Consider the following 24365-nt stretch of genomic DNA (forward strand, 5'->3'; position numbering starts at 1 on the left):
TGAGACATCGACGGCTAAAGCCATTATTATGTGGCTCTGGGTGCACAATATGACTCCTATTGATCATATTTTCGTATGTGAGTCATATGTGCCACATTATGGTTTTGTACCATTTTTGATCACTTCTAGACCTAGGCTCACCGGACATCTGATTTCCGGAACCTGTTCCGTTCAAATATCCGGAACCAGTTCACCGATTCCAAAGATATTCAGTTACGATCTACATATGTGACCATTGTATGTGGTGCTTGCTGCATCCAATTTGGTGCAGTGATTGCCGAAAAACCTGCCATGGTTCATCTAACTCCATTGTTGGTACTTCTCTGTTTTTATCATTCCAAAAATATGATAGATCAGAAAATGTTATAAGTTTTGATCATAAATAAATTAATGCTCATTCATGTCGCATAACAAAATATAAAATTTCTTGCTCATTTTGAAGAGCTCTACTCAATTTATTGTTTAGGGTAGCGGTCTTCCCTTCCGAAAATTATGCCTTTTACATCATGATTCACTTTCACTCAACGAGATTGGTTCCGAAATTTGTAAGAATGTAGATCCAACGGCAGAGATGCCAGAAAGTTCTAGGAAAAGGCATCGACTAGATCCAAAAAAATGCCTATATATGTCTTCACCGTCACTTTTTAACGTAATGAGTGGGGAAAGCGGTAAGTGTTTTGATATTTTTTTTTAAATTGATTACATTATTCGTAATTAACTAATTACCCCTAAATCAATTTTTCAAGGCGTTAATAATTTCACAACTTCATGAATCTTGCAAGTCCTGGAAATTTTGATTCTTTTTTTGTTCCTTGATTTGTTTTCCGTCGATCTTGTGATCTTGCACCAATGCTACCGATGCCAGGGAGGCAGCTCGCTCCCACACCTGAACCCTACCTATCGATCCAGCAACTCATGAACCGGGGGACAATGGCTTTACTTCCATTCCGAAGGAAGACTTGATCAGAGATGTAATGCCTCAGAAAATCCCGGCGGCGCCGACTGGGATTGAACCCTGGGGTGAGAGGCAATCACACCACCGGCGCCGCTCTCAAGCTATCTTCTATTTGGTGAATTTCCACTTCAATTGACACTTCGAAAATAAATTAAAATGTTCGAAAATTCCTTTTGTTGTTCATCGACCGATTTTCAACTAGGTATTTGTCATAATCAATGCCTTGTCTGTCAGCCATAAGTAACGGGGAATAACAGGGTTATTTGAAAAATTTCCATCTGTAACATTTAAGAAAAAATTCACCAAATAAAACACAGCCTTATATTGGAGAAAGAATCATCATTCGTGGATTTATCGAAAGGGTAGAGAAGTTCTCTAAAAACAATAGACACCCATCTACGGAATTTTAAGCAATAATCTACAGTAATTCTGAAGAGATTAAAGTTTTACACAAATTCAACGACTGCTTGCAATGTAGTTCTGAGTACCTACTGATATCTGGTGAAAAATAAAGAAAATGCTAAGTAAATTGCGGATTGAATTCTAAGGAATATTCCAAGGTTCTTATGAGAATCCCAAAAGAATTCTCAAGAGAATTCTAGAAGCATTCCAAGGGAATTCTAATGAAAAATTCCACGGATGATCGAAGCATGATTTTACGGCATTTAATAAAAACCGTTAAGACATCTTAAGGAAAATTTAAGCGAAATTTAAGAATAATTTCAATGGAATTCTGAAGAGAAATTCTGAAAATTCAAAATATTGACCACTCCGTAGTTCGTGGGTCGGAAACCACCTCAAAAAACAGCACGCAAGGGCGCACAGGAATAATGTTAGGGAAAACGCTTCAGAAATACTGTCGGAAAACTATCACAGGTTATTTATTAACAAAAACTGGCTTTATTGTGCACACGCGGCGGTTCGGTGTATATAAATGTTTATTGCCTCGAGATCAGTTGGCTACTCTGAATTCAAATTTAAATTAATTGAAAGTACTTCAAATGTTCTATGGAGCATACCAAGGTAGTTCTGAGTTGGATTCCAGGATAATTTTGTGGAAAACTCGATGAAAATGTTGTGGATAATTCCAAAAGAATTCTAAGGAGTGGGTGGCCAGTAGAGTGATGCAAAATTTGAAATTTTCGCTTCACAATACTTAAACGATTTCAAATCGGATCCTGACTAACCTCTCAAAATTTGAACCCATTTGGTGAAAAACTGAGATGGCACAAACCATTTGAAGTTTGTATGGGAGTTACTATGGTAAAACCAAGATTTTTGTTCATGTCTATCTAATAATTCACCATATCGGTCTGCTTCAAAAACTTTCAACTGTACTTGTAGGAAATTTTCCCAGCTACAACTTTGCTCAAGACCACATTTTGATTAAATGTAAGGATCAAAAGTTATCAATGGTTCAATGCGCTGATGTCTTATGATCATGCTCAATCAACTGCTCAGCAGGCAACATTGGTGTTTCTGGGGCGTTGAATAGGACACAAAAATCATGGCTACTATGTCACACTGCAAAATACAGTGTTGCCTACAGAGCAGCTGCTTGATCATGTCATAAGTATATCAATCTCTTAAATAATTAATAACTTTTTCCTGTCTCGTTTTAAATAGAAACGATCTTCAGCAAAGTTGTAGCTGAGAAAATTTTCTATAAGAATGGCTATCGAACTGTCTCGCAGCTCAATATGGAAAAAGACTAGAAGGCAATGAACAAAAAGTTGAGATTTCCCATAGTAATTTACATGTAAACTTCAAATGGCTTGTGCGAAGTCTGTTTCTAACCAAATGAGTTGTAACTTTGAGAGGCTAATCAGGTCCCGATTTGAAACCATTTAAGCACTGTGGAGTGAAAAAGTCAAATTTTGCATCAGTCTAGTGGCCAGTGAATTTTCATTTGGAAATTCCCGGTTTTTTCCCGGTTTTCCCGGTTCAAATCTTAAAAAATTCTCGGTTGTTAATATTTAACAAAAAAAACACGAAATTGAACGCATTTTTAAGAACGTGCTAAACGGAATTAACAGAAAGCATAAAAAAGTGGTTTAAGAAGATTCCCAATATTCTGGAGCTTTAAAATTTGTGTAGAGTCTGAATCTAGACCTTTTTTTCAAAATTTGTAATTAATAACAATCTTCGTCATGCAAGACTTGGAGTAAAAATAATTCAAATGTGAGATTTTGAAAAATTTTCAAGATAACAGATTTGAAAAAATAAATATTATACTTATGAGTCGTGGAGTCATAATTGTCACGCTCTGAGACTTGGAAGCATATTTTTTTTTTTTGAAAAATTTAAAAGAATTCAATGTGTTGATTTCAAACAAATATTGAGAAGGATTCCCACACAGTTTTCGAAGGAGAAGTACTGAGCAGATTTTAAGAATTATTCTGAAATGAAATCATTAGAAATTGTTAGATAAATTGTGAAGGATTTCTGTGGAAAAGAATGCAAGTTCTAAATTAAATTGTTAGGTAATTTTAGAAGATTTAAAAAGGAGTTGTGAAAAACAAAACTTTGCGGAAAATCACTACGTGATTCTGAGGAGTATGACATTTGAATTATAAGAAGAATTCCAAAATATTTATGATCATAATTCAACAAGAAACAGAGTTTTAAGAGTGTTCTGGCAATAATTTCAACCCTACACACTTAGATTTTTTCGCCGAGATGGACACCACCGAGCAGCTCGGCATTTTATTTTGCTGAATCTCAGTGAAAAACTTGCCGAGATTCAGCTAACAAATGGGAATTTTGCCCAGATCTCAGCTAACAAACATATTTTTGCTGAATTTCCAGCAAAATAAAATGCCGAGCTGCTCGGTGGTGCCCATCTCGGCGAAAAAATCTAAGTGTGTAGTGCGAAAGATTCATCACAGAACTCCAACAAAATTGATTGCAAAAAATTTGCTGATTAGAAAAAAAATCTTTAAAATACTCCACAATACTTCTACATAAATTCTCGAAAGATTTCTGCTGTTTTCAATAGAGTTAAAAGACATTTTTGAAAAGATCTTCAAAGAAATAAAAAGTCTCCGTATAGGCTTAATGGAATTCTAAGAAGAACGAAAAATTAAAATCCCGAAAAAGAATAATTCAGTTTTGGTTTTTACAAATATTTTTTTTTCCAAAGTCCAGCATCTTCAATATTTTCTTTTAAGGACCATGCACTTTACATCTGAAATTGAGACGAAAAAAATCATTTTGGAATATTGCTGAAAGATTAAATTCTAAAAACAATAAGAAGGTAAACTGAAGAAAATTATGCAGAAAATAGAGCAAGACATTCATTTGGTAAAAGACCACTCTGTTTTAATGGTTTATTCTGAATTTCTAATGTGAATTTTTTTCCTAGGGTATGGTTAATTTATTTATCCCGATTCTCTCGCTGAATTCCCGGGGTTTTCCCGGTTTTCCCGGTTACTTTTCAAATTCCCGGATATTTCCCGGTATTCCCGGTTTTCCCGGTTTGCTGGTCACCCTGAGTATTCCATTAAAATGCAGAAGAGACTTCCAAGAAAATTTAAAGGAGAGCTTCAAAGCAATTCGGTGGAGAATTCTATCACAACTTCTAGGGTAATTCTAAGGAACATTTCAAAGACTTCCTGTAAAGAAATTAAAGCGTGGAATAATCCCATTAATGTTTGAGGAGAATGCTTGTCATCAATTTAAGACCTCCTCCCCAATATAAAGATAAAGTTTGAAGATCCTAGACACCGACAAAACATGAAGTTCCAGCTTTGGGAATGTTTTTATGAATTTTTAGAGACTTTGTAAAATTTGTGAATTATCACGATAACAAGATTTTTGACTATCTCAGTTCATCAAGACTCTAAGAGTATTCAAAACGTCAAACTTTCTAATATTTCTCAATTAAAATAGATCAAGCGTCTGTGACAAAGGATGTTGGCATGTTAACTTTTGTTTTCAAAATCTTGGGCTCAGGAAATTATTTGAACTTTAGGACATTAACACTTTGCTTCTATCTTCGATAAAAAAAAATATGACAAGTTACGTTGAAGCTGAATCTGCTGCCTCTGATACGCCTACTGACTTTGTGGAACTGAGCACATTCGAAGTAACTCGGGATATGGTACTTTCAGTAGCAAGGAAACTGAAAACGTCAAATTCCCAGCAAATGTTTCCTGTTTTTAAAGCTTGCAATAAACGAGATATCAAGAACTATCGAGGTAGGGTAGAGAACTACTTCGGCTTAATCGCCCATGTTGGGCCTATCGAGCAGAAAACTTCAAATAAATCCATGATTTCAGAGTGAACAAGTCAATTATGCGTTTGGTACGATACTTTAGTTAGTAAGCTACCGATCGAAGTCAATGGGAACGCGTGATATGAATGTTTGCATCCATTATTCTCAAAAACAAAAGGAGCGCTCCGACCGAACCAATTTTTATCTTCATCCGATAGGCCGAAGTGCATTCATTGGCGTTTCAATGGCGTTTCAATGCGTTAGGCCGAGTTTAGAATCCGTAGGCCGAGTTTGGCGTCAAGAAGAAGTGTTAGACTTTTGACAATATCTCAACGATTGGTTTCTCTTTATCAAACCTTACGGTACGTACGGAAAGGTAAATGAATTTGGAAGCCATCAGTAATAGTAACATTCTGTTTGGTGCTAAACTGCGCTAGATTAAGAAAGACTAAGTGCGGGTTGTGCTTAATAGGCCGGAAATCTCGCAAATAAAGTCTTTTAAAAAATCTTGAATCCCTCGAAAGACTAAATTTCAACTGACCAGCATGGATTTAATCCCGGTAGATCGGTAGCTACTAACCTTTTGGATTTCACCAGTATATGCACCACCGCGATGGAAGATAAGGCACGATTCGACATCATATACTGATCTGAAAGCCGCATTCGATAAGATCGACCAGCAGGTATTGTTATTTAAGCTTTTCCGACTAGGAGCGTCTGAGCAGCTTGGGTTATGGTTACATTCGTACTTGACTGGACGAACTCTTCGAGTAAGACTAGGATATGTTGTCTCTTCTACGTTTGCAAGCACCTCTGGAGTACCTTAGGGAAGTAGCCTAGGTCCACTTTTGTTTACGTTATTCTTCAACGATTTAGCAGCATTGTTGGGAGTAAAATGCAAGCTCATTTATGCAAATGACCTTAAACTATACGTCATAGTTCACTCGATCGAGGATTGTCATCGTCTTCAACCTCTGCTAGATTTGTTTATTGGTTGGTGCCGTCGCAATAAGCTCATCATCAGCATTCCAAAGTGTGCAGTAATGTCTTCACAAAATATGAAAGGTCTTCAAAATGACTGCGAAAACAAAATGTCTTCACAGGAATTCAAATGTCTTCAAATCTGCCATCCATGTACTGGTGTATTGAAATAGTTGGCACGGTTGGCACAAACAAACAACAACCATTTAAAATTGTCACACAGTAACCAACGGTGACGAAAAATGTCACACGAGAAACCAACGAACTTCAAAAATGTACTAGTCAACTCCGATAGCCTTATAAATTGAGATTGAAGGCCCTACGGGCGAAGTTTAGAGACCCTACGAATCAGAACAGAAGTGGCAGTTGGAAAGTATCGTAAAATCAAAAAGTGAAACATTTTCACAGGGTTTCTATCAATGATATGGTATGGATAACTGACTTCTATTTCTTGACCCCGTGTTCCCTGTAAAAATTGTCCTTATCTATACCCAGATGTATCGTCTTGCCCAGTGTTGGGAAAATATCAAAAAATCAAATCTCACCAACGCCCAAGATCACGCTTGATTTTCGTAGACAAAAATCAACAAGCAAACAACTGCGGTTGATTTTGCAAGCTGTGATATCGCAGGTCGGAATATGAAGCTAACAAAACTCACCAACTGCAAATCTCACCAAACTGTGGTGAGATTGAGTTTAATGATTTATGCTTTACACCCGAACGCAACCGAAACTTCAATAACGGCTTGCAGCAGTCCCTTCGCATCTGCCATCGGTGAAGAATAAAAAGAGATAGCAAACTATGCTTTCTCTTTCTAAGAAAACGTTGTGCAATGGAATCATTTTTATGACGAGTCAACTCTCAGCGTGATGTTTGCACGTTGTGAGTAGTATCGCAATATCAAAGGAGCTTGTAAAATCAATATCAAGCATGATGTTTTGTTCCAATATCACGCGTGATATTGCGAGCCCATGAGAGCGGAAAAATATCAACTGATTTCTGATTTTGCCAATACTGGTCTTGCCTTAGGATTGTATGCGTAAAAAAATGTGTTGGTGGTAATATGGTGACCAGCAAATCCAGATGAACAATTTCCCGGGATTTTTTCTGGAATAATTGAAATATTTCCGGGCGTACCTATACATTTTATTTAAGCATAAACCCGAATGCAATGTTACCAAATAGATCCCTAGGTTAATGTTTTTGTAGGGTAATGTTTTTACTCTGGTCGGTAATGTATCCTCTCCCTCTGTGAACAGTAATTCGATCTATTGTAGTATAAAAGGCAGCTGAATATTTCATAGATCATCTATTTGTTTCTGCGTCTTCAAAATTTGTTTTAACTTCATGAACCGTTTGAAGAGTCCCTTGAAAATTTATTTATAACTGTTCAGAAATTCTCTGCAGAACGCTCCAAAAAATCATGTGATTCAAGCATTCACTGAAGCTTTCTTCCATAATTTTATTACAAAAATCGCTTTAATTATTTTTATAATTCTTATAAAATTCAAACCTCAGAACTGTCTGAGAAGAAATTTTGATCAAAACTATCTTGAAGTTCTTATCTCCTCACTTGTAAACCTCTAGTTGCCTTTGGACTTTTAATGGAGTTCCCTTAAAACTCATCACCGAATTTCTTTGGAATAGTACTCTCAAAATTCGATTCCCTTGGTATTTTTGGCAGAACTCTCTGGAATTTATGTTCAGAATTCACTTGAAATTATCTTTCAAATTTTCACAAAATTCTATACCCTTGGAATTCCATGCAATTCTTTTCAGAACAATGGTAAAATTTCTCTTCGAGCTCAATTAGAATATTCATAAGAAATTGACCTGGACGCTTTTTCACAGTTGTCATGGAATTTTGCACAGAACTACATAAAAATTCTACTCTTCCCAAACTTTCATTGAAATGTCTCTCTTCAGTCTCTTGGTTTTATCCTTAGAATTCATTCTTCCTCCTTCTCCTCAAAATTTCTTAGGAATTTTATTCAAAATTCTTATAATAGTGCTTCAAAGTGATCTATCTAGTCCAGAATCGTTTTAACGCTTTATTTGTTCCAAATTAAAATCAATTGGTAATAATGTTTTAACCTAGGTGCTCCTCTTACCAATGTTTTAACATAGTAATAGGGAAAAGCTTGCTGAGTTAATAAAATCTCAGTATTGGGGAATGGAAAACCTATGAAAACCCACTGCAGGTAATTTACCCCTGGTAACCACGGTTCGTTCATTGCGATGTCCAAGGTTGGTATGCTCATTTGTTTACACAAATTTCACTTTTATTAATAACTTTTCACTCACTTGATCAAACTTAGTTTAACTTCAAGCAACTGATAGAGTAGGATCAGAGTTCAAGTTCAAGATAATATATTGCCAAACCTTGTACTGTTTCTAATCCAATTGGCCGACTTTTGACGAACAATATGCAGAAGTTAATTTCCATAATATTCGTGTTTCAATACTCCGTGTTTCATAACATGATAGTTGATTTGATGGAAGGGGCTCGGTGGCCCATGGCAAACAGTTTTGCTCAAGATCGTGGGTTCTATCCCAAGCCCCAAGGGTCACATGGATGTTTTTTTTTTAATAAAATCGATTACCAAGACAAATCTGTACTTATTATCAGCACTTATGTCACAGAAGTGATAAAGTGTCACTAATAAATTATAATAATAATAATCAGCACTCACTCGTGAATAGAATTTCGCGAATCTAATGTTGTATGTTGAATGTTGAAAAGCGGAAGCAATTAAGCAGTACTGAATTTAGCTGCAGAAGCATTGTGATCGTACCATAAACTTATCGATCAATATTAGAATAAGTATAACTATTTGATGATCATTTTAAAAATACGCAACGCTAGCATGTAATCAACATTAAAGATAAGATTGAAAAGCTGACTTGTTTACAATTTCATAGATTCACCTGTCAGCAGCAATAGTTTCCCTTGGTGCTAGCTTTTTTATTTGAAAACTTACGTTGCCATTTTTTAGTTATTCTCTCCGCCGGACTACAGATATAGGTGGTGACTATAGAAGAAAACTTTTCGGTTTCAAATAAAGTGAGTACCACGTCATCGTTTTTCTTCCCTCTCTCCAATTGACCTGCCTTCGGACGTGGCCAGATTCTGGTGATCAATTTGTCATCTATTGGTTCTCTGTGCAATTATAGCTGATCTTTGCAATACTGGAGTGGTTGCGCTAAATCAGCTGGTAATAGAAAATTATGTGTTTCTCTAAAATAAACGGTCCAGTCGACAAAGGTTGAACGAATCCTCATAACTTCCCTTATATAAAATGCCTTGACGAGGAAAACTCACCGCACACGGGATTCCCTAAAAACAACATAGGAATGAGCCAAGTCATGCAATACCGGAGTCATAAATCGATAACAACCCGTATTATCATGGCGTTCGCTTATCGTCAAAACGATTTCCGATTATCGCACCCAGTTGGAAATCAATCCTAGTAATTCCAACTACCGCTTGTTTCGCATAAATGAAACCGCGCTGAGTTTCGTTTATTTTTAAAATGTCGGCCACAAAAATGGAAAACGAATCTGGACATCATAGGCACAATGTGAACGTGTGCTTCAGGTGATCCATGTGGATACCGGTTATCAGGACAACGAGATATTGACTCTCGCTCTCTCGCACGCGAATCAATCATAATAAATATTTCGGATTGATTTAATTTCGAGAATCAATACGCAATTAGCGACGCATGATTCTCCAGTCGCTTACTGGTGAGGTTGAATTTCAGAGACGCCAGTCACTTTTGCGTTTCGATGATGATGCTGCCGCGTACGTTAATGAACGAAATCGTTTCGCTGATAAGCAGGTGTGGCTTTAAGTCACCAGCGTCAGCAGCAGCGCCAATGGCATCGTGATACCGTTTGATTATTGACAATCGTCGGTCGGTTGATAGCGCGCGGCACAGGTAAAGCGAAATAATTGAATTTAATCAGTTTCCCAGTTGGTTGGTGACGGTCTCATACAATATGCATGTATGCATACATTTTCCACCAGATTGTCACCACGTGTGCTGTGTGAGAGCGAAGCGATGCACGAGGACACTGATTCTGATAACAGACCCCTTCTCCTTCGAAAACCCCTAACAGTTGGGTAAAATGCGATTTCGATTGAGTTGTATTAATTAATTGTTGGTGATAAGGATAATTGCAAACTATCGCGCCAATTTGACGAGCTATCGGAATCGGATGCGAATTGTACGATTTGTAGTCAAATGAGGTGGAATCTGCATTCATGCGATTCCAAGCCGAGCAATCAAATATGCTAACAATCTTTTGAAAATGGAAATCAGTTTGATATTGAAAAGTTGAGGAAATCAAAAGCAACAGAACAGGATCAGAAAGAAATCTTCCTTTCCATGGCAACACTCTTATCGCAAGTATTGTTCACAAAATACTTCAATTGTGCTTCGCCCAGGAATGTATTTACATAAATAGCAAATTCTAAATAGGTTTCGAGCAGCCAACACATCCGGATTTGTGTGTTTCCTTGACAGAAGCATAGGTTAACCCCAGTTCAAGCAAGCATGAAGAGACGACTTGGTTGTTCACACTCATGTTTCATCTTCTTATATTGCTTATCGCTTCAGTCACACAAGCAGCAAGCAAGGAAAAGCGGATGTCCTGTTGTTGTTGTTGTTGTTGTTGTTGTTGTGGTGGTGGTGGTGGTGGTGGTGGTGGTGTTGGTTAAGGCATAAAGCCAGCACCAACCATGGAATACGGATGTTGCTGCATGATGCATCTGGCGATGAGAAGTCCCCGCCCCCGCAATGCCACACTCTACACAAAATCTGCATTGCAACTCGCTTCGACCCGACTTCTCGGAATGAATGAGTCGAAGAGTCTTTCTTGTTTGAATATTTTTGTCGAGTATGCACTTGTATGTCAATGCGGCTTTCATAATAGTGTGATCGGATCAGGAACCATTTTCCAACATACGATCAGCATAAAACGCTCGAAACGGATGGGGTGTTTGTGGATATGCAGGGACCATCTTCCGGGTCGCATGTAGCACGCTGATAATGGAAAAAAAATAAGCGATATTCTGCTTCCTTTGAGCATAAACTCGTTCCCATAAGTGGAGATGAACGGCAATAATTCTAACCACATAGGGGACAGGGATAACGATTTGCAGCACTTTCCAATGTTGTGGGCGTCTGGTTCTTGTTGATAGCGTGCAACACTGCAAGGAGTTATGGAAGCATCGTATTGTGACAACATCGGACTGGTTTACCAAAGGAGAATTCTTCGATCTGGTTTGCAATATTCTGTAATCTTTTAAGCCAATTCGCTTGGATGCACTCTGGAAGTGAAAGATTGTCTCGTAATTGAGCATAAGCAGGAGCATGATTGACCTCCCGTGGTTGCTGCTTCGTTACTGCCAGATCACTTGGACCAACAGACAAACAGACCAACAGATGCATGCGACTAAATAACTATTATCCTCAATGTGTAAAAACTATTTATTATTAAACTTTACAATAATAAATACCAGTGCCGGTCACGTCCGAATTCAGGTCAATTAAGGAATAAGTCAGAATGTGTTGGATGTTGGATAAAAGAGGTGGATTCGCAGCAAGATTAGTTTTTGGTAAACCATACGCTGAATTGAAGTGATCTGTTCATGTAGGAAAGTGACTACCGACTCTTGAATATGAGGGGGCCTGAGATTAAACCCACGATACTTTACTCAGTCAGCAAAAACGGTCACTCTAAGGCCACCGAGCCCCTCATACCAATTACTTATCGAGCTATTTTTGTAAACCATTCAATCCCAGTGACGACGGCGACGACGACACGTGTCACACAACACTCGGCAAGCAATGGTACCCTAAGACTGTTTTACTCTCCAGCGCCTATAATGGAACTGTTAAAGAACGTTGCGAACGTTGAGGTATTGTTAAAATTCTCTGTTTCTGGATTCCAATTCCGTCATATACTATAAAACGTCATTGGATTCCCTTCGGCATACTGATAAAGGCATAAAAAATGGATTCAATTTCATAGGACAAATAATCATGCTTGACATTAATTTTACAAGCTCCTGCACATTTCTCCAGTCTTCAACTACACGTTACTTATCACGTCGATACTCATCTTCATGATTCGCCAACCGTCACCTCAATCAGTTCGGGACGCACGTCACTAAGTAGTATGGAAGCCCTGGAGCCACCTAGCTCAGTCACTGCCAACTCCAGATCGTTTCCGCCATCATAGTCGTCCTGGCTCTGAGTCTAGTGCTGCTGAAAGGGGTTTCCAAGCTGCCATCTAGAATTCCGTTCAGCCAGTATGGATATCTCTGGATATCAAGAGCTCGACCTTGTATCTATGCGCCGTTTATTTTCCACAAGACAGGGTTCGATATGACGATCTCATAAATGTGCATTTGCAATCAGTTATGCACATATCGGAAAAAAAAACTACTGCTAGTGATGAAATGGAGATACTTGGTGATTTCAACCTTCCTGGAATTAAATGGCAACGTGCTACTGACAGTTTTCTTTATCCCAATCCATCACAATCGCGCTTTCATGCGAAATAAAACTCATTGCTCGATCAATACTTCGTTGCTTCCCTACGTCAGATTAATAGCATAACAAATGAAAATGGCCAATCATTAGAGTTGTGTTTTGTGAGCTCCGACACCCCGCAAAGTATTACACAGGCTCAATCTCCTTTAGTAAAACTAGTGCCCCATCACCCACCGATTCTCCTTCATCTCGAGGATAGCCCCTTGGCCGAACCTGCCGTAGTTCCTCTATCCATTTACTATGACTCCAATAATGCCGACTATGATGGCATTACCAATGTCATTGCTAGATAGAGCTGGAATAAGGGCGTAACAGCCTTTATAAACAATGACTTCTATCGATAATTTCTAGGAACATAACCGTCGGGTAGGGGAAGTCTTCCCCTACCCGATGGTGTTGTTGATTTGCGTTGGCAAGCCTTAATTTTCTAGAAATTATCAAAAGAAATCATTGTTTACTAAAGCTGTTACGCCCTAATTCCAGCTCTATCTAGATTGTTGGTATCAACTGGGATGAAATCTTCGGGACAGATGACGCTGATATCGCCCCTACAAGTTTTTCAAATGTGATACTTGATCGATCGACGTGTCCCAAAGAAAGTTCTTTCATCATCCAGGAAATTACCGTGGCTTTCAGCATCCTTGCGTAAATTGAAATCGGAAAAAGGGCAGCTTTGCGTAGGTTTTCGAAGCACCGGTCGATTTTACTGAGGAATCATTACGTGATGTTTAACCATCGATACAAACGATTAGCACGGTGCTGCTTTTTGGCCTATCAACGCGGTGTGCAGTCTAAACTTAAGCGTAACCCTAAGGCGTTCTGGAGACATGTAAATGAACAACGAACGGATAACGGTCTACCATCCTCAATTTCTCGAAACGGAAATGTGGCTGATTCCATTTCTGACATCTGTCGAATGTTTTCTGAAAAGTTCGCCGATACTTTTTGCAACGATGTCCTACTACATCAACAAATTGAAGCCGCCTCCAGTAACGTGCCGATTTCGGATCGATGCGTTAATGCTATTCCTGTCGATGAATCAGACATTCCTGCCGCTGGGAATAAGCTGAAATCATCGAAAACAACTGGGCCGGATGGCATCCCATCCGTGTTTCTCAAACGCTGTATATCATCACTGACCGCTCCTCAAGGAAGGTGATAGACGAAATGCTGATAATTATCGTGGAATTTCAACTTTGTGTGCGACTTCCAAATTGTTCGCAGTGGTGGTCCTGGGACTAATCTATTTCCACGTCAAGCAATACATTAGCGAGGATCCGCATGGATTTATGCCAAAGCGTTCAACGACCACGAATCTCCTGTCAATCACGTCGTTCAGCATGGATGGGTTTACAGCTGGATCGCAAACTGACGTATTTATCGGCGGCATTCGACAGATGGGTTTATCGGTGGCATTCGACAGAATCAATCACGATTTTGCTGTGGTAAAGTTGGAAAGGCTGGGCATCGGTGCTTCCCTACTGCATTGGTTCCGATCGTATCTCTGTGGCAGAAGCATCAGAACCAAAATTGGCGACGAATTGTCAGTTCCGTTCCCCGCTCTGTCTGGTATTCCTCAAGGTAGCCATCTTGGGCCATTGATCTTCCTGTTGTATTTCAACGATGTCAGCCTGTTGCTGAAATCCCATCGTTTATCCTTTGCTGATGATCTCAAAATCCACATGCACGTGAAATCGTTACAAGATGCTATGGAGCTGCAAGACGACCTGGAGACAATTCAAAGGTGGTGTGAGATGAATTTCATGCTCTTAAATCCCAGTAAATGTACTTTAGTCACAGTTAAACTTCGGCTAGTATTTCATTTATACATTTTTGCCAAAACATCTGCCATAAGACAAACCACATAGGTCCTATAAGAATGCATTCTTATAAGAGGTATGTGTGACCGCTTATACATTTCATTTGACACATGATCTTCATTAACTTTTTGCAAGGCGTCTGCTTATTATTTGACTTATACATTTTATAAATAATCAGCAATAGAAATTTGCCAAAAGGTATAAGGAGATTTCTATCCCGTGTTGAGGGGCACTCAATTGCAGAGGGAAAACCAGGTTGAAGATTTAGCAGTGATTCTTGACGAAAAACTCACGTTCAAGCCGCACGTAGTCACGAAAGTCTCATGAAATCTTGGCTTCATTTTTCGGGTAGCAAAAGAGTTCCAAGGTGTATACTGCCGGAAATCACTGTATTGCTCCCTGGTGCGAACGACATACGAATATGCTTCTTCAGTTTGGAACCCTCATTTCCAAAATGGTGTTGAACGAATCGAGTCGGTACAGCGGTGTTTTATTAGATACGCTATCCGAAAATTGCCTACCGAGTTGCAAGAGCCGTTCCTCTATGATCCAACTGGACACCGTTCGAACACGATGTGAGGTGGCTAAGGCACTTGTCCTCATATTCTAACCGACCGTATAGTGTGTCCCGCTCTGCTCGGCAACATTAATTATCAAGCTCGCTCCCGTGTGCTTTGGGGCAACTCTCTTCTCAGGATCCCACTCAGGGGAACTAACTATGCGGCGAATTCCAGGCTAATCGCCCTCCAACGGACGTTCAACCGAGTCTCCTCAGTTTTTTGATTTTGACATTTGAATACATTTTTTGTTAGCTTTAAAATAACTTTTTATCATTTGGACACCAAACTAGTCTGTTGATAACATACAATAAGTAAATAAATAAATAAATAAATAAATAAATAAACATCAAGACCAACAATTGAAATGGCCTTAACTCCATTTTGTAAACAAACCTTGAAAGGCCATTTTCTCGCGAACCGAAGTCCGCAACGGCAAACCAACATAATGAATAGGTAGGGGAAATTCTCCTCTACCAGATTGTGATTAAGGTTTGCGAATGAAGGTTTCGGTTCGCGATAAAATGGCCTTACGAGGTTTGTTTACAAAATGGAGTTACGGCCATTTCAATTATTGGTCTTGACATGATTCCATTGGACATCGTTTTCTAAAGAAGAAAGTATGGTTGCTATGTCTCTTTATTCTTAACGGATATAAATACAGTTGCCAGCCGTGACGGTAGTTTTGGGTCGCATTGGAATGTAAAGCAAAAATCATAAAACTCAAACTCACCTAGGCTTGGTTAGAATTTTAGCTGGTGAGTTTTGTTAGCTTGGTATTCGTAAGAATTTAATGGAAATTACTAATCCTTCACTCTTTCATTATAAAGATATTCCACTATAGACACCCACATTCATCAGGATTCAAATTTGAACGGTTTTTGCTGGTGATTGATTGAAGTGTTGTTTGTTTGACAGAAAAATGGAAAATCCAAGGGGTAAGTCACTCAGCACATAGTGCCGCAATTAGATTTGACACAGCATCTGCCGATGCGCAATCTGCCTTTGGCACAATCTCGTAGGCATTGGATTGTTGTAAATAAAATGGAAGCACGGTTGGACAACTGTCATTGAAGTTGTTCACAAGTCCCAGGTTCACAACATTACGTGCTGTTTGACTTTATATTTAGGAACATCCTCTAGAGCTGTTTGACGTTTAATCACCGCACACTACTGTACCATTTAAAGCAAACTAGTGCGGGCAAGACGGAAACAGATTAGACAGAAAGATGATTAAACGTCAAAAAGGTCTCTAATTGAAAATACCAGAGGCACTCAGACCACCAGTTCACTTATAGATCTAACTACGAAATGTAGGTTCTAGAGTAGACTCAAGAGAAAGAGGCAGTACCCTTAATTCAAATAATGCTGCAACTCACACAAAACAAACTAAAGAAGTCTGAATCATCCTCTATAGTCTGTCTCCAACAATGCTTCCCACCGGTTCCAATTCTTTCCGGCCGCTGATAGACCGTTGCTTTTCACATCACGAAAGGCTAGATTTCTGGTCTACGTTTGAGAGCATTATAAAACTCTAAAACATAGGACTTTTATTATCATATGAACATAAAACTCCAAAATTTCGCGCACCCGCCACTTCCCGCATCATCCTCAATCCGATTTATCTTTGCGATTTCAAACCAAAACATTCAAGGTGTCAGAAATACCGGGTTGCCGGCATGGGTATTTTACAAACAATCGCAGCTTGCTCTATGACCGGCACACTTGCGGCACACTGACAAAAAAAATGACACAAGATTAGTGTGCGGAGTGATACACAAAAATGGAAGCTCAACATAACTCAACTGAACAACTTTGCCATATTGTCAGAATAATACTCCGGCAACGATGCTCAGCAAAAAAGGTTATGTTCCATTTAATTCCGCTTAATAAATTTTGGTATCAATGACAGATACGTATTTCGAATACAATGTTCAGTCTTCATCAGTGTCATTCCTACTAAAGAACTTATTAAAATCTAACCTCCTTAAGTGACCTTGACATTTTTACCTAGAGGATGAGTACTTAAGGGGGTTAGATTTTGATAAGTTCTTTAGTGGGAATGACACTGATCAAGACTGCTCATTGTAGTTTCAACTACGTATCTGTTATGGATACCAAAATTAATTAAGTTTATTAATTAAACATTACAAAATATTGAAAGGGCAAAACAATATTTTTTCCTATTCCAAACGTCGTTCACTGTGTGCTTTATCTTAAAACTAAACAAAAAAAATATTTCTAATTTACTAATTTATTAATTTATCATTAAATGAGTTGATTTTCCATAGTTTTTTTCTCATCGCTTTTTATTTATTTGTGATGAAAATATTATTTGCGCAAGCCTTATTGATGTTTTCTACTCGATAGAACGGAAATAAGCGATTACGACGAAGTGACCACTAACTCGATATCGAATTATAGAACCATAGTAAAAATGAATATCATGGCTACTGTGATAGCGGTTTTCTATGGGATTTTTATTCTATAATTCGATGGTCTCTTCAATACTCAGTTGTAGAGAGTTCACAGTAGTTTCAATATATTATTTGAACCTAAATCGTTAAACGCAGGAATCGTTTTGACAATTCAAATTAATATAAAAAATGAGGTTCGATTTAAATAATAAATGTAAACCATAAGTCAGGATAAAGACAGGAAACTTTTACATCAATTAGTTTTTCAATTATATGAAAGAAAATCAAACATGCGCATAACCTTGAATATTGACTCCGTTGTTGAAATTGACTGACTGAAATTCAGACAAAAGTTTGCATTGAATTCTAATTTCAATTGGTCAAACTTAATTCGAAAATCGAGCAAAGATTCGTGATAACAATTAAAAAAAGGCGTTATAGACCAAACTCGGTGTTAACCAAGTATTTGACACAAGCAAAGGGAAAAAAAATAAAGATTGGATTAAGCAAAAAACCGCTAATACACATAATTTCGGAGCAAAAAAGCTACCCTAAAACTAATTATACTTTTCTGTTTCATTTATCTGCTACCAACTCACTTACTTCAAAATCCACCTGAGTTTCTCCGCGTTACTTCACTTTCTTCCAGAGACTAAGCTCCTCAACGCCACAAATAAGTGAAAGTCACTTTTTCCTGAATTCTGTTAAGGCACCAATCACACACAAAACCAGCAAATCCACTACCGAAAACCGCTCATAGAAGCCTACAACCACCTGACTGCCTTGATGCACCGACTGACACTGACACCGTTCTGGCAAGATCTGAATCCTAGAGAGTTCAATACCGACTTCCTCGAAGTGTACCACCTTCCAAACTCACCCATACCAGTAGCATCGATCCGTGAAAAATAACAACAAATAATCTAATCATTAACTGCCGTACTTCGAGCCATCATCGTTCCGTTATATACCTACCAACGAAACATATCTCAAACTGCTGCCAACGCGATGGAGAGTTCAGAGTGTTCAGAAACAAAAAAGCCATACCTCATCGTCCATATCGCTCGTATTACTCAATTTATTCGAAATATCAGCCAGTTGTTTTATATAGTTTGGCCTCATTATCAAATCAACTCGCCGCCTATCACCGCAGACGGCCACTTCGAGCCCTAAGTATGTGTGAGCAATGCCCATTCTTCGCTTTGCCTTCGGGATGAATTATCAACACCCCACACTTCGGGATCCTAAGCAACTTCCCTCACGGTCCCCTAGGGAAAAGGCGTAATACACCCGTGGCGTCCGTCGGTCGTTGGCGACGAAGAGGGCCTATCTTCGAATCCTAAACAACTCTATACTACAGGCAGAGATAGAGTGTACACTACACATTATTGACCGGAGCTGTAAATAACTCACTGCAATTGCGATAACGGCTGATAACAACCGCCACATAGGTACATAACAACGTAAGCTGAGTGCTGCAGCAGCGTCAAGTTCAAGTTGTACTTTTTTGTTTGTTTCAGAACCAAGATTCGGCCGATCACGCATCATCTGTCGGCCGGCCACCACACGCCGCCTGCCGGTTGGCCAAAGGTTAATCATAAACTATTTGTGATTGTTGTTGTTTTTTTTTTCAAATCCGGGCGATTGTTGATCTTTATTCCGAGAATAAGGAGGACCGAGATTATCCAGTCACCATCAGCCAGCGCATAAATAACGATTAGACTGATTCTCGTCCGGAGAATAAGTACGTCTAGTAGTGTTATCATGCCCGTCAAGTAAGCTCTGATCATGGGAATGGGAAGCGTGAATGAGTTGTTAGAAACCGATTAGGCAAACACTTTATGCCACGGTGCTCGGGTGACAAACAAACAACGTGAGACGCATAATAAGTTTTCTGATTATTGCTGGTGATCTCCTAGGCTTCCGTTATCTATCCGGACAGTTGTAACGAACTTGTTGATTGAGAGCCACTCCGGAAATATGGACGTTTATGATAACGATTGATTGGCCTGTTTAAAAGTCAGTATTACAGCTTTGAGCACGTGTAGCGCGCCAACTGCGCTTTACGTGGCTTCAAACTGCCTCTGATGGAGACATCATGGCTTTATAAGATAAATTTAAAGAACTTCAATGTTGTATAGGATGAAACAAATTTTCGATTGTGCTCCATACAGCACAACCTTTGTGACATTACAAGTTTTATAGAAGCTTTCTTCAAGCCTAAATCGAGCAAAAGCGTGAAAAAACCAAAACTGTTACCGTAATCCGGGGGCAAATTGGTTACCTATAAATTTCTACATAGCACGAAATTGACAAACTGATGGTATTAAAAATCAGTAGCTATGCTCAGGTCTCTATTAGCGATGCACCGAATATTCGGCCTACATAGCATTTGCACTCTTGAAAATTCGTCCAAACAACGTGCCGGTCACTATCTAAGGACATGGCCGAATATTAATTATAATGTTGGCCGAATAAGGATTGTACTCGAAAAAAATGCAACACTTTCTTTTAGGTATAACTTTTTATTGCATGGGTAAAAAATGATGAAATTTTGAGTAAAACTAGTTTAGAGTGTAATGTTTACATGTGCAAAATCTCGTAATACTCTGTCAAGTGGTTATCGATATGGCTTCCAAGCAAGAAGTGCTTCGACAAAAAAATATGGGAGCGGTTGTGGAAAATCCAGGTAAGTTCCACAGGCGAAACAGTTTGGAATCGACAATTCGTCCGTCTCCCGTGTGGTAAAACCGTTCAAGGAGACCCAGACCAGAGACGATGTTAAATAAAAGACGCGCGAAGACTGAAGCCAAAAGTTCCAATCGAACCGTCAAACGCGGTTCCAATGTAAATAAACACGAGCGCTTCACGAAGAAAAGCATGGGATGTTTTGAGATTGGGGTTGAATTAAATTTTTGAGGTTGGTTGTCTTTATTAAGGAGATTTTCAGCCAGACGCTGGTTAACTGTTGAGATTTAAATAATTTTAATAAAGTTTGCGTATGAAAAGTGACATTGGACAGAGAATATTATTTTTATTCACCAGCTGTATTCTCGTTATGTTCTCAAGAAATATTTGCTCGAGCTCAACGAAATACATTTACAACAAAGATCAAGGCGATGCCGGTGTAATTTTTCAAGATAGTAAAATTTGTGAAACACTTCAAAAAAGAGATTTCACTCATACATGATAGGAAGCTACCGAGGAAGCTACAATCGTAGATTGAATAATTTTGTGCAACGCTCTGTAGAATATACCCTCCAATGTGGTATATTTGGTTTCTTTCCCATTTTTGGCACATACCTAACTGTCCATATTTAATATTTGGTTTCACTCAGAGTTGTCAAAAATTGAGTCAAAATAAAAAAAATATTCATTTTACCGTGATGCTGAAGCAGACGACAGTCGCTCAAATTAAAAGTCACTTGAAGTAAACACAAAATTGAGGGTTGCCAAACATTGCAAAAAATAAAATAGTTTGACGTGTAACCAGATTTACTTTTTTTTTTCTTTTTTAACTCTTTATTTGTTCCAAATTCAAAATAAATTACATTTCATTTTAACCTAGGTGCTCCAGTTACTACAGTAACTTACCAGCCTTAATTGTTATGATATATCTCTAAGTGTTTTTACATTGTTCCTGTCTTGGCAATTCAGTATTTTAAACGGGTTTTTTAAACCTGCATGTCAGTATAACAATTGATATCTTAAAACTAAAAACTAAAACTAAATCTTATCTAAGTATAAAGGGAATTAATCGTTGTAATTGAGGATTGCAACGATTTTTGCCAGAAATTATTAATTATTTTGTAGGACATTTGTTCTAAAGTCTCAACATTCGAAATTCAATGTACTTCGGTGGTACCATAGAGGTAACTCTAAGACTAGAAGGACCCGAAGAAACGTGCTCAACTTTTTGGCTCAGCTCTGGTACTCTCTTCGGTCCCAAGCTAATCGATTCACCCCTCGAAACATAGGAAAATCCACTAACCCCTCATTTCATCTGTCAAACTTTCATAGCGAATCAAAACAAACATGGTGTAGTACTAGAATTTCAACTAGAATGGGGTACGTTAATCGTTTGCTTGGGACCAATAGGCTAGTCAAGTAGTGAGCCAATTTAAAATCGTTAGTTTCGTATTGATTGTTGGTAGTACTGTACCAGGGAGGCAACTTCAGATTTACTTTTATTCTCTCCGCGCGTCTCTTATACAACATCGTCTCTGACCCAGACGACCCAACGGCGAGCTGGCAGCAGAAGAAAAGCGAAGACCATCGACCCGTGGACGCAAGGAAGGTGAGGGATTACATCAAGCGCAATTCGAACCTTTCGGTTCGGGACGTGACCAATAAGGTCAATTCTTTCGTCTGGTTCGTCCAGCAGACAATGAAGCGGGCCGGACTTCATGTCTTCAAGGTATGGAAGGCGCCTAACCGAACCGATAAACAGAATACGGTGACCAAATCGGCATTGGTGCAACCGAAATGCATCGTAATGGACGACGAGACGTACATTAAAGCGGACGCCAAGCAGATCCCCGGCCCTGAGTTTTTTGTCGGCAAGTCCCGCCTGGATAATCCGGAGAAGTTTCGGAAGCAGAAGGTCGACAATTTTACCAAGAAGTACTTAGTGTGGTAGGCGATCTGTGGGTGCGGCAAATTCAGCAAGCCGCATATAACGACCGGCACCATCAACGGCCAAATATATAAAGAAGAGTGCCTCCAGAAGCGCCTGCTGTCGTTCCTCCGGTCCCACGAAGGTGACACTCTGTTTTGGCCGGATCTGGCATCGTGCCATTACGCGAAACCGGTGATGGAGTGGTACGAAGCTAACGATGTTGTTTTTGTGCCGAAGGAGGCAAATCGGCCAAACTCGCCAGAACTTCGCCCAATAGAAAAATTCTGGGCGATTATGGAGAGCATGCTCCGGAAAACAGGGAAGGTATTCAAAAACAACAAGGATTTGAAGAAAGAGTGGATGAATGTATGTAAGGAAGATGGCGCAAGTGTAATTGGTTGAATAAACCAATAACTTTGCTAACGAGTCGACGAGCAAACCCTCAAGGATTGGGAGGAGTCCGTGTCCGCTGATGGAGATCCTACGTACACCAATCTTGTTGAATTCCTCACCAAGAAAATACGCACACTGGAATCCCTGTCGATCACTGCAGAACAATTCGCACCATCCTTCCAAGGCAAACACAATCCCCCCTCAAAGCAACCAAAATCGTCCCATGGTACTCTTTCTTCTCGGGTTGGTAGCTACGCTGCAACAGAAAATTACTTACCTATGTGTCACGCATGCAGTCAAGATCATCTCCTGGTGAAGTGTCCAGTCTTCGAAAAAATGTCGCTGAAGGATAGGCTAAACATGGTCAACACCAATAAAATTTGCAGCAATTGCTTCCGCGGAGATCACTTCGTCGGCAAAGGTTCCTCCATTTTTTCCTGTCGTACTTGTCAAAAGCAACTCCACACTTTGCTGCATCCTGGATTCGAAACATCGGCAACTGGCAACGGAAACATTAATCACGGTCAAGGTCAAAGTTCCCAATCCCAACGTTGCTAGATGTGAAGTCGAAATGGTACCAACTGCTACTGAAGACACGGTTTCCTACAACTCTGTATCCGACCCGCGAAGTGTGAATGTATTCCTATCAACTGCCGTACTCGTCGTTGTGGATGGATATGGTAGAGAGCATCTTGCACGAGCACTATTAGATTTGGGCTCACAATGTTGTTTGATGAGCGAACGACTCTGCCAACAATTGCGATTGGTTCGGCGACGAATAAACCAACCCGTCTTCGGTGTCGGTAAATCTCAAATTCGGGCTGTTGGTTCGGTCCCCACAGAAGTTCGATCTAGAATCGACGAATTTTCGGTCTCTCTGGATTGTTTGGTTTTTCGAACATCACCACAAGTCTGCCTGCGGTATCAATTCCAAAGAACAATTGGACCATTCCCGAGGGCATTGACCTTGCAGACCCTGAATTCAACGTTTCACGGAAAATAGATTTGATCATTGGCGCTGAACATTTCTATACGTTCCTGAAGGGTGGCCGGATCAATTTGGGGAAATCATCACCCACGCTTGTGGAGAGCGTGTTTGGTTGGCTAGTATCGGGAAAGTCGTCTTATGAAACGATATCCCACCCCACGCTATGCCATATTTCTACCTTGGAGTCACTCGATCGGAACATCGAGAAATTTTGGCGAATAGAGGAAGTAGACTCCAGAATTCTATCACCAACCGAGCAGTGCTGTGAGGATTTTTACAAACGCTCAGTATCACGGGAATCGACTGGGCGACATGTGGTCAAATATCCCAAAAAGAAAGGCTTTTCCCATATGATTGGTAACTCCAACTGCAATTCCTTGCGACGGTTGGAGAGCCTCGAAAGGAAACTTGATCGAAACGAGGAATTGAAGGGGCGGTATTACGCATTCATGAGGGAATTCATAAATCTAGGACATATGCGTAAAGTCTCCCCAGATCAAGAAGAACACTCTATAGTTTGCTATCTTCCCCACCACCCGGTGGTGAAGGAGTCGAGCACGACCACAAAGGTCCGTGGGGTGTTCGACGCATCGGCGAAAACCAGTTCTGGGAATTCACTGAATGATGCGCTCTTGGTTGGCGCGAGTACTTAAAAGGACATTTTCAGTAGAAATTACAAAGAAGAATTCTTAAAATGCAAATTTGCGCTTAAATGCAGGCAATTTTTATAAAAATCCATGTAAATTTCACAGAATACCATTGATTTCTCAATGTTGAACAAATTTAACCATAATTTTTACATAGTTGAAGATACTGAGTTTCAAATCACAGACTTAAAGTGGTCATTTTATACGAT

At 39.3% G+C, this 24365-nt stretch overlaps 1 protein-coding gene across 3 annotated transcripts in view; it reads right to left on the bottom strand.

The window, feature by feature from the left end:
• bgm (bubblegum) overlaps window positions 1–24365 on the bottom strand; it is a 75045-nt gene that overhangs the window by 32369 nt on the left and 18311 nt on the right. The window contains exon 1 of one of the 3 annotated variants that reach the window (XM_065236064.1): window positions 18114–18318. The exons of 1 other annotated variant lie outside the window; for it this stretch is intronic. The gene's annotated coding sequence lies outside the window, so the exon portion shown is untranslated. Of the gene's footprint in view, window positions 1–18109; window positions 18319–24365 lie in introns of those variants that run through there. One more of the 3 variants, XM_065236071.1, reaches the window with a different exon arrangement.

Source organism: Ochlerotatus camptorhynchus, unplaced genomic scaffold (genome assembly GCF_037179485.1).
Source record: "Ochlerotatus camptorhynchus isolate MF236.1 unplaced genomic scaffold, CSIRO-AGI_Acam_v1.1 ptg000040l, whole genome shotgun sequence".
Taxonomy (NCBI): domain Eukaryota; kingdom Metazoa; phylum Arthropoda; class Insecta; order Diptera; family Culicidae; genus Ochlerotatus; species Ochlerotatus camptorhynchus.